This window comes from Schistocerca serialis, chromosome 3 (assembly GCF_023864345.2).
Source record: "Schistocerca serialis cubense isolate TAMUIC-IGC-003099 chromosome 3, iqSchSeri2.2, whole genome shotgun sequence".
Classification (NCBI taxonomy): domain Eukaryota; kingdom Metazoa; phylum Arthropoda; class Insecta; order Orthoptera; family Acrididae; genus Schistocerca; species Schistocerca serialis.
In genome coordinates, this window is record NC_064640.1 from 653,061,073 (window position 1) to 653,071,658 (window position 10,586).

The window sequence follows — 10,586 nt, forward strand, 5'->3', positions numbered from 1 at the left end:
TCCGAGGTCCACTCTGTACAAAGAAGTAAGCAGCTGCACAAGCAGCACATTTCACATAAACGTAGAAAAGCCTTATATCGAAATTTTAACTGCTTGTGTTTCGTGTTTTCTGTGGCACGTCTTGGGAACCATGCTGAATGTGTCTAAACACTGCGTCGTAAAGTGATTAATAAGCACACGACAACTGGTCGGTAATAATCAGACCTCGTCCCAATCCGAAGCTCAGTTTTCATTTGGGTGTCTCGCTCGACTCCTAGTGCCGTAACCTAGCACGCTGTTCTTCGAGCTATAGGAGGAGTTTTGCTTGTTTCAGGTATTGAAGGTGTGGAAAATCGGATGTTACACACGGCCTCACAGTCTAGAGTCAGAGAGGAGAAATAGGAATAGGGATATTCGGGAGGTTATTGCTCGTACCACATGAAGCCAGGTCACTGGCTGGCAGCAGCGAATTGGCTGTGACAGTGTTTTGCTGTGAGCAACCATGCAGCGTTCTATTGGCAGTCTGTTTGCTCCCCAAGTACCCGCAACTTGTAGAGCTGCGGCCTGTCGAATACACACGGCCAGTCGAATTTGAATCATCCTCTCTGTTCATGTTTTCTCGGTGCAGCACGGTCTCAAAGATATCCTTTATTTTCCGCTGCTTCATCCATGGCTGCTTTGTATGTAGAAATACTTCTTGAAACTTGCAACTTCTGCAAATTTGTTGTGCTGACCTAGACGGTTAGTTCGCACTCAGCTAGGAACGCGCATGTAGAGCTTCAGTTTCACCAGGTTTCGTTGCCTCAATTTCATCAAACGGTGTATATCCATGCGCCTGCAGTGTGGGAGCTATCTATGATGTTTTTCTACGTTCTTCTAGACCGCGTAATTGGTACAGGTAAAGACGCAACGGGTATTAATACAGTGAAATGGTAAACCAGGAACAAAAGAAAGGAACACGAAATCGCTATTCAGTAACATTGAAGAAAACCTATACGGATTTCGGAGAGGAAATTTGCGAGTGTACCATTCATTTATGGGGCGAGGAATGGAACGCAAACTCACAAGAAGACGATCTTATGCCTATGTACAGCCCTTTAACTCAAAAAAGTGTCGTATTCCAAATATGCGACGCAATGCATGTCTAAACATTACTCACAGATATTATATTTTTGACTTTGTTTTCTTTGACGTGTATTTGTAATTCTTGCTGTTAACAAAAATCAATGCAGGGTAATGATCTTTGTCCGAAACTGGTCACACAATAGATAAAGACTTAAACAACAGCTTATGGTGTTACATTATGTCATTTCTACGATTTATCAAAGCTATGGAAAACAATTAGCAAAAATGTTTTTTGAAATATTATAACTTCCATTATCCGTACGCATTTTAATTACTGTTGCTTTTCGAGCTGTCTCAAAAAAGCAAGTACCAGGAACGAGTTTGCCAGTGTGATCAGACATCAGTGCACAGTTTTATTCATGTATTATTTCAGTGTCTTCTATATGACTCAAGTTGGCTGCTCCCTAATTCTTTGTGCTGCCACTGTACTATTATACCATTGCTGAATACAGGCTTAACGCAAACGTGAAGATATGCCAGTATTAGTGTGATATGATGAATATTGTTTGTGTCTGTATCATTTGGCGTGTTGGAGGATGTTTTAGTGGCTTGCAACGGTCGACTTTCATTTTAGTTTTCTATTATGTCATGCTTTGGCTCAAATAATACGTGTGTTGTAGTCCACATCTTATTTTTCTTTTACCCCTGATGCATTTTGTATTAATCGAAGGCTGAACGTATTAGAGCAATAGAAAACTATTTACTTTAGTTATTTGTTGTACCGCTTCCATAGCTTACCACAGAGCACATCTATAGCTTATTTAGTTCGCCCTATAAGTTATCAGCACCGCGAATCAGGTAGGCTGCTGCATTCTACACGAGCACATTTAATTCAGAGTTCTCTTCTGCTAGATGTTGACATACAAACACTTTTTATACTCCTTTTACCCTTTGTGGTTCTGCTGAATTGTTCAGAAACGTTCTATCATATATCTCTGTGCATTTGGTTACAGTAATTATTTTGCTTGATTGAACTGAGTGGCCAGAAGTCACAGGAGGGACTGTACCATTTGAAGATGTGCCATTTACAGGAATTGGACAAAAATACAGAAACACCGCGAGAAATACATGCGTAAACATAAATGCAGATGTTAGCCGAGCCTGAAGGTTGCACTGTTGTATTTAACAGCGAACACCACCCTCAATACGTTGCAAGTGTTTCCCTCAACACGTTGCAAGTGTCAATCGTGATCAGAACTGCGTTACGTCGGAACTAAGCGAATACGAACGTGGGAAAATTGTTGGTGCTCGTATGTTGGGGGCTGCCGTAACCAAGGAACGGAAGTGACTGGTGTTTTAAGAGGCGCCTTATCGAAGATTTATACCACATACAATGAATACGGAAAAACATCATCGGCTAAGTCACAACGCGAACCAAAATCTGTGTTGAGTGATCGTGAGAGATGGTCACTGAAGGGGATAGTGACGAAAAATAAGAGGACGACAGCTCGAAAAGTCGTTGCAGAACTCACCGCAAACCTCGCGAAACCCGTCAGCACTAAAGCAATATGAAGGGATCTCAATAAGCTAGCAGTTACATGCAGCGCTGGAATTCCTAATACACTCATCAGTGATGCAAATGCTACCAAAGCCATAAAACCTGGACTACGGAACAATGCAAGGAAGCCATTTTGTCGGAATAATCTTGTTTCACACTTCTGGCCGTGTTTATCTCTGGCGTACGCCTTCCCAAGCCTACGATGCAGATTGTTGCCGCAGAGAGTGACACATGCCAAGGAGTCAGTGATGGTTTCCGCACCCATACTGTGGTATTCCATGGGTCCGATAGTTACTTGGTAAGATCGCATTACTACCAAGTACACTCATGTTCAGAAAGAAAAAACAGAACACCTCCAACAACGAGAGAGAAGACGTTCATATTCACAGGAAATGTACATTTGTATGTTCTACAGAAATGAATAGAATTTGAACCGTGCCGGCCCGCGAATTCAAGGTCAACGTCAGTATCGCGCCGCAACCACCAGCTACCAGTAAAATGTGACTGCGGCTCTCGTTGTCGCTATAAACCGAAGGTAATGAACCAGTGTGACTTGAGCAGACGTGCAGGATGCCTCGCAGACGTATGCGCAAACCGTACCGTCAAATCAGTGAGTTTGAAGGAGGGCGCATTATTGGCATGAGAGAATGTGTCATCCATCCGGGAAATTGCTGCTCGTGTGGAACGAAGTGTTTCGGCAGTGCAACGGGTGTATGCAGAATGGTTCATGGAAGGCCATAGAACACGACGAAATGGGTCAGATCGCACCCCCAAGACCACCTTCCCGAGAAGATCGACACCGCATCGAAACAGCATTGCAGGACAGATCTGCGTCCTCTTCGGCCTGGTGCAAAAATGGAACAGTGGAACACATCACACACTGTCAGGGGAGACAGTTAGTCGTTTATTACGGCATGGGTTACGTGAGGGTCGTCCACTTCTCTTTCTACCTTTGATGGATGTGGTTCAAATGGTTCAAATGGCTCTGAGCACTATGTGACTTAACATCTGAGATGATAAGTCGCCTAGAATTTAGAACTACTTAAACCTAACTAACATAAAGACATCGCATACATCCATGCCCGAGGCAGGATTCGAACCTGCGACCGTAGCAGTCGCGCGGTTCCGGACTGAAGCGCCTAGAACGGCTCGGCCACCGCGGCCGGCTGATAGATGTGCAGGAACATGTTAGGTGGCAGTGGGAGTATGGAACGACGCCAGTGGGGACAGGAATGGTATCAAATAGTGTTTTAGTGTTTTCGGAGGAACCCGGGTTCTGTTTGTTTGAAAATTACGGTAGCATTTTCGTTTGCCGCAGCCAGGGGAAGCGGCATTACAGTGACTGCATTCGCACAAGACATACAGCACCAACTCAAGAGCTTGTGGTGTGGGGTGCTATTGGGTACAACCACAAATCACAGCTGGTGCGTGTCCAGGGCACTGTGAGCAGTGTGACGTACGTGAATGACATCCTGCGACTCTTAGCCATACCTGTCTGCACAACACCCCAGACGCCATTTTCAGCAAGGCAATGCACGATCACATGTTACTGCACGAACACATGCCTTCTTGGTGTAACAGGATGTCAGCCTTTTTCCCTCGCCCGCCAGATCACCAGACTTGGCGCCAATCTAAAAGGTGTGGGATATGGCGAAATGATGGGTGCAGCACTATGAGCCAATGCTAACCACCGTAGATGAATGGGATGAGAAGTCCCGGAACTTCTCATCCGATTTTCGTAGCAAGCATGGAGACAAGAAGAAAAACTACACCACAAGATTACCATAGATGAACTTTGGAACCAGGTGAATGCAGCATGGATGGCTATATCACAGGACGCCATTATCGCCTTATACGCGTCAGTCGCATAATGCATGGAAGAAATTATCAGGGCCCGTGTCAGACCGTGTGCCTACTAGGCAACAGGACACAGGATGAACAGAGGTGACTAAAATTTTACTCATTTCTGCAGAACATACTACGACTTTAAATTCCTTACATCTCCAGTAGTAGAAGCTCGATCTCAATGGCCCAAAAAAATTTTAAGTCCCCCAGACGCATCAGGCCAGCTGGTGGGTGAAGCTGATGAAGATGGCAGAGTGATAGCAGCAGTGCTACAAGACAGTCTTCTCAGTGGAGCAGGTGAGAGATGAGAGATGAGAGGAGACAAGCGAGTCAAGTGATCCCTGTGAAAAACTATCAGACAAAGAAAATTCACTTCATCATGTTTTTTGTTGTATCCTTAATGTGATTGGATGGACCCTGCCTCTTCCAAACTCCTTAGAGAGCTCAGGTCCCCTTCTCTGGGCTATGTTTTACTTGCTTAACCAATAATCTTCATTCTACCATTCTCCTCCGAAAAAAGTCATTCCTCGCTATTCCTGTCTCTCTCCTCGACCAATGAGGCATCTTTCCAGCATCACTGTTATTCTCGTCTATCTCTCCTGAAAAAGTTTAGATGAACTAATGTCCGTAGGTCTTACGTCCATAACAATGTCTTTTGTAAGAGCCAAAGCGGCATCTTGGCCTAGCTCGGGGTTCTCTTTCCACCTGCAAGACACCAATCTCCAGGATCTGTCTCAAAATTTGATTTTCTGCGTTCAGTTGACAATGGCACCTTTCGCTATAAGTTAATCTCACTCCACCTCGTAGAGCGGTTGTTACACGTTCTCCTAACTGTTGTCCATCTGCACAATGGCGGCCCTAGTATCACAAAGGGGCCCGACCATGGTAATGACCGCATGCAATTCTGTTTTAGATTACTACGAAAACTGACAGCTACTCATACATTTAATATCAGATCATTTCTCCAACTGCAATTAATTATTCAGTTTGAGGATGGATCTTTAATATGAATTTATATATCAGTTACTATTGGCTATCCCTCTTGAGGGATTTTAACAGCTGCTGCGGAAGATTGTATTATATTATAAATTTATATACATTTACAGATGTTGTGGGATTGTTCCGAAAAACTGTCCGATAACATAAGGTTCCCTTGGAAACGATACAGGATCCGTGTTCACACTTTCTGAGACAACTGGAAGCTATTTTGAATCCCAACATTTTTCCTATACCGTACTACGTACGGTAACGTGCTGTGTTTTAGTGTTACCCAGTATTTGTCCGCCCCTCTATGGACCCCGAACGTTGCGGCTAGAAGCGGCATATGGCGTGAGTGCAGACACGATATCAGAGCAGACCGTTACAAACAGTGTGTAGTCAACATTCCTGCACGTCACTGAATGACTGAGTAGATGATTTCGAACCACTAAAGCCTCCTAGCGTTTATAGTCAGATCGGTTGACTAAATTTTACTCCCAGAGTCATTGAACGCTTGTCTCATTGCTCTCCTTACGCTCATTTTCGCTTCGTTCAGCGTTTGTTCGTCAGCTAGTACCTGGCTTCTCTTGAATCTGTGATGAGGCTCTCTTTGTTTGCGTAGTAGTTTTCTAACACCACTATTAAAATACTACTATAGTTCCTTCCCAACTATTAAGACATACTCGTCTAAGACATATGAACAAGAAAGACTGGCCAATCTGTCATTTTTATCAACTGAAAGAAAAGTTTCGCATGGAAAAGATTCCAATTACGTTATTAAGAATTTCAATAAAATCAAGGCACGAAAACATGTACTACAGTAAAATCAGTAATAAAAGCTATCTCGTACTTAAGTTATGAAACTGATATTATAAATGTAGAAGCTTTGTTTCCAGACATTTAAAATAAAACAAAATTTTCTTATACTATTCTTTATTACTTCTTTGCACTGTACCTGGTGGTTGCTGTACTAACTGAGGATTCGTATTCTAAGTTTTTCTCCTTTACCTTCAAGTATGTATATTACAATTACGAGAGCTAAGAGTATACACATTATAAACAGTTGACATTTTTGTCGTCCATTACATTAATTTTTCACAAGATGTACACTACAAACACTTAAGTTTCTGAGCAGACCAGGATCCTCACTTGGTTATGCCGTCCCAGTCCTGCCATGGACATAGTTCGAGACTGTGTTTACAGGGCTCTTTTTATAGTTTTGGCTAAAACTGTCTCCTATAGGAATATGGCACAATATTTTTAAGCGATTTGCATATTGTACTTTCATTATGTCTTTATTTTCCTTCACACATTGCCGAGGACGTATAAATATCGCAAGATCGCGAGGAATTCAAGCCGTACTGTATCCAATCGAATAACTGACGATAATTCATACACGGTTGGATTGCTAATGTTCTCAGTCACTTTAATTCGAAGTGAAACACAAAAAATGATTACCGCCAACGGCCAAATTCTTGTAGCCAGTCAATTGTCAATTCCGTGAATCCTGTAGCGAAGCATTCCTTGCAAAATTCCCTAACAGAACAGCCAGTTTTGCCACTACGCCATATCGTCTATCGTTAATCAAATCAAGATTAGCTACGTTCCCAGACCACGAACGAAGCGCGTTACACAATGGAACAGTTTAGTGGGTACCGCAGAAGCCAATGCACTATTATGGAGGGCGTGTAAACAAGCGTGCATCGGCGGGGAGTGCGCATGCGCGCGGCAGCTGGCGCGCACAGGATGTTGATGTTGTCGACTTGGCCCCACGCCACGGACCGCGTGCCAGCCTGGCCAGCCAAGGTTAGTATCTCACGCCCGGGGCACAAGGCGCCACTCTCCCAGCCACAAAGCCATCTGCCATCGCAGTCATTTACGGAGCTCACATAAATATCAGTACGTGTTATGAGCAATATATCTCCATCTCGCATCATGCATCTCTCGCTTACAGGGCGCTTTTGTTTCGTGATCGGGACCTTTGCCATTCAGTCCCTCTTTGCTACTCCCCGCTGCTCTGCCTGACCTGCCGCGGTAAGTTCTTGTTTAACCTCAGCTTGACTCCAACGTCGCTGCAAGGATGGTTCGGTGCTGTCACTTCGCTATGCAATGTGTCCATGCGAGGCGCCGCAGTTGTTAAGGTAATGAAATACGTGACTTCTGTATATTAAATTCATTACCATACCACTGTTCTCAGTGAAAAATTATTAACTCTCGTAGAGGGCGCCTATGATCGAATTCGCAATTGGGAAGCGACAGTCGAGACTTTAAGATAGCAAGGGTCACAAAACCGCGACAATCGCTAACCATAAGCCGATTAGCTAATTTATTATGTGGGCGGCTTTTGTCCGTTCGTTGTTCCACGTCGGAAAAATAACAATGGTGCCTCTGTGGATAAAACTCAAATCTTTTGTGTGGCAATCTGTCACGCTAACCAGCCGGCCGGAGTGGCCGAGCGGTTCTAGGCGCTACAGTCTGGAACCGCGCGACCGCTATGGTCGCAGGTTCGAATCCTGCCTCGGACATGGGTGTGTGTGATGTCCTTAGGTTAGTTAGGTTTAAGTAGTTCTAAGTTCTAGGGGACTGATGACCACAGAAGTCAAGTCCCATAGTGCTCAGAGACATTTGAACCATTTTTTGTCACGCTAACCATTTAGCGATGGAGGCGTATTTAATTAATGAACGGAAAACTGGAACGGTGAATTGTGGACCTCATCACAGCTGACCAGAGGTGTCCTATCCGCGTGCGAATAGCAGCTGCTTTCGCTGAAATTCAACACAAGCGTCAAATACTATACGCACTCTGGGAATTACTGGGATGACCCTGCAACAAAAATGATCTGGTTCGTAATATACACTGAATGCTGTCAGTAAACGGTACGAAAATGGTAATTCAAAGTAACTACATGATTCACACCACTACGTAACTGACAACTTGTCCTCTTTCTGATACTGGTTAGTTGACAAAAAATTATCCTTGTGCGCAACACTGTTTGACATCTTTTGACCAATGGTAAAAACAGCACTCCAGCTTTGGAAAAGGGTGAAATATATAGAATTATGAAACTTCCTGGCAGATTAAAACTGTGTGCCCGACCGAGGCTCGAACTCGGGACCTTTGCCTTTCGCGGGCAAGTGCTCTACCTACTAAGCCACCGAAGCACGACTCACGCCCGGCACTCACAGCTGTACTTCTGCCAGTACCTCGTCTCCTACCTTCCAAACTTTACAGAAGCTCTCCTGCGAACCTTGCAGAACTAGCACTCCTGAAAGAAAGGATATTGCGGAGACATGGCTTAGCCACAGCCTGGGGGATGTTTCCAGAATGAGATTTTCACTCTGCAGCGGAGTGTGCGCTGATATGAAACTTGAGTCGTGCTTCGGTGGCTCAGTTGGTAGAGCACTTGCCCGCGAAAGGCAAAGGTCCCGAGTTCGAGTCTCGGTCGGGCACACAGTTTTAATCTGCCAGGAAGTTTCATATCAGCGCACACTCCGCTGCAGAGTGAAAATCTCATTCTGGATATATAGAATTACTTGTAATTGTGGCAAATTGTGTACAGGTCAGACTGGCAGGGCAACATGAAGCCGTTTGAAGAAACACACAAAAGTTGGAAACTTAGAAAAGGAAACTACTTTTTCAGTTCATCTGCTTAAAGAAGGCCATAGTTGCAAGGTGAAACATAAAGTCTTACGTCACATTTATGAAGGAAGGAAGATGAACTATTTTAAAATAATGGAAATTAACAAACACATGTCCATGAACCCAAGGTTAGTACTGAATGACCAGACAGAGTTCCCTTACTCGCCACTACAGATACTACTCATAATCCCATCCAAGCCATGGTGTAAATTACCCCCTTACCCATATGTTCCATTTCCTTCGTTACAGTTACTAAAATTTCTCTCTTTGTGTTAAAAAATACTACTTTATACATTTACAGCTGCTTCACTCACCTGCTTAATATCGCCATTATATCTTACTTGTTCGTAGTTTAGGACCGATAAAAGGCAAGTGTACCATGAAGTTTAACTGTTATTAACTTAGTTTAATATTCCGAGGGACCTGGATAAACTGAAAGAACCAGAGATTGTACAGAGTTTCAGGGAGAGCATAAGGGAACAATTGACAGGAATGGGGGAAAGAAATACAGTAGAAGAAGAATGGGTAGCTTTGAGGAATGAAATAGTGAAGGCAGCAGAGGATCAAATAGGAAAAAAGACGAAGGCTAGTAGAAACCCTTGGGTAACAGAAGTAATATTGAAATTAATTGATGAAAGGAGAAAATATAAAAAGCAATAAATGAAGCAGGCAAAAAGGAATACAAACGTCTCAAAAATTAGATCGACAGGAAGTGCAAAATGGCTAAGCAGGGATGGCTAGAGGACAAATGTCAAGATGTAGAATCTTATCTCACTAGGGGTAAGATAGATACTGCCTACAGGAAAATTAAAGAGACCTTTGGAGAAAGGAGAACCACTTGCATGAATATCAAGAGCTTTGATGGAAATCCAGTTCTAAGCAAAGAAGGGAAAGCAGAAATGTGGAAGGAGTATATATAGGGCCTACACAAGGGCGATGTACTTGAGGACAATATTGTGGAAATGGAAGAGGATGTAGATTAAGATGAAATGGGAGATATGATACTGCGTGAAGAGTTTGACAGAGCACTGAAAGACCTGAGTCGAAACAAGGCCCCTGGAGTAGACAACATTCCATTAGAACTACTGACAACCTTGGGAGAGCCAGTCCTGACAAAACTCTACCATCTGGTGAGCAAGATGTATGAGACAGGCGAAATACCCTCAGACTTCAAGAAGAATATAATAATCCCAATCCCAAAGAAAGCAGGTGTTGACAGATGTGAAAATTACCGAACTATCAGTTTAATAAGTCACAGCCGCAAAATACTAACGCGAATTCTTTACAGACGAATGGAAAAATTGATAGAAGCCGACCTCAGGGAAGATCAGTTTGGATTCCGTAGAAATGTTGGAACACGTGAGGCAATACTGACCCTACGACTTATCTTAGAAGAAAGATTAAGGAAAGGCAAACCTACGTTTCTAGCATTTGTAGACTTAGAGAAAGCTTTTGACAATGTTGATTGGAATACTCTCTTTCAAATTCTGAAGGTGGCAGGGATAAGATACAGAGAGCTTA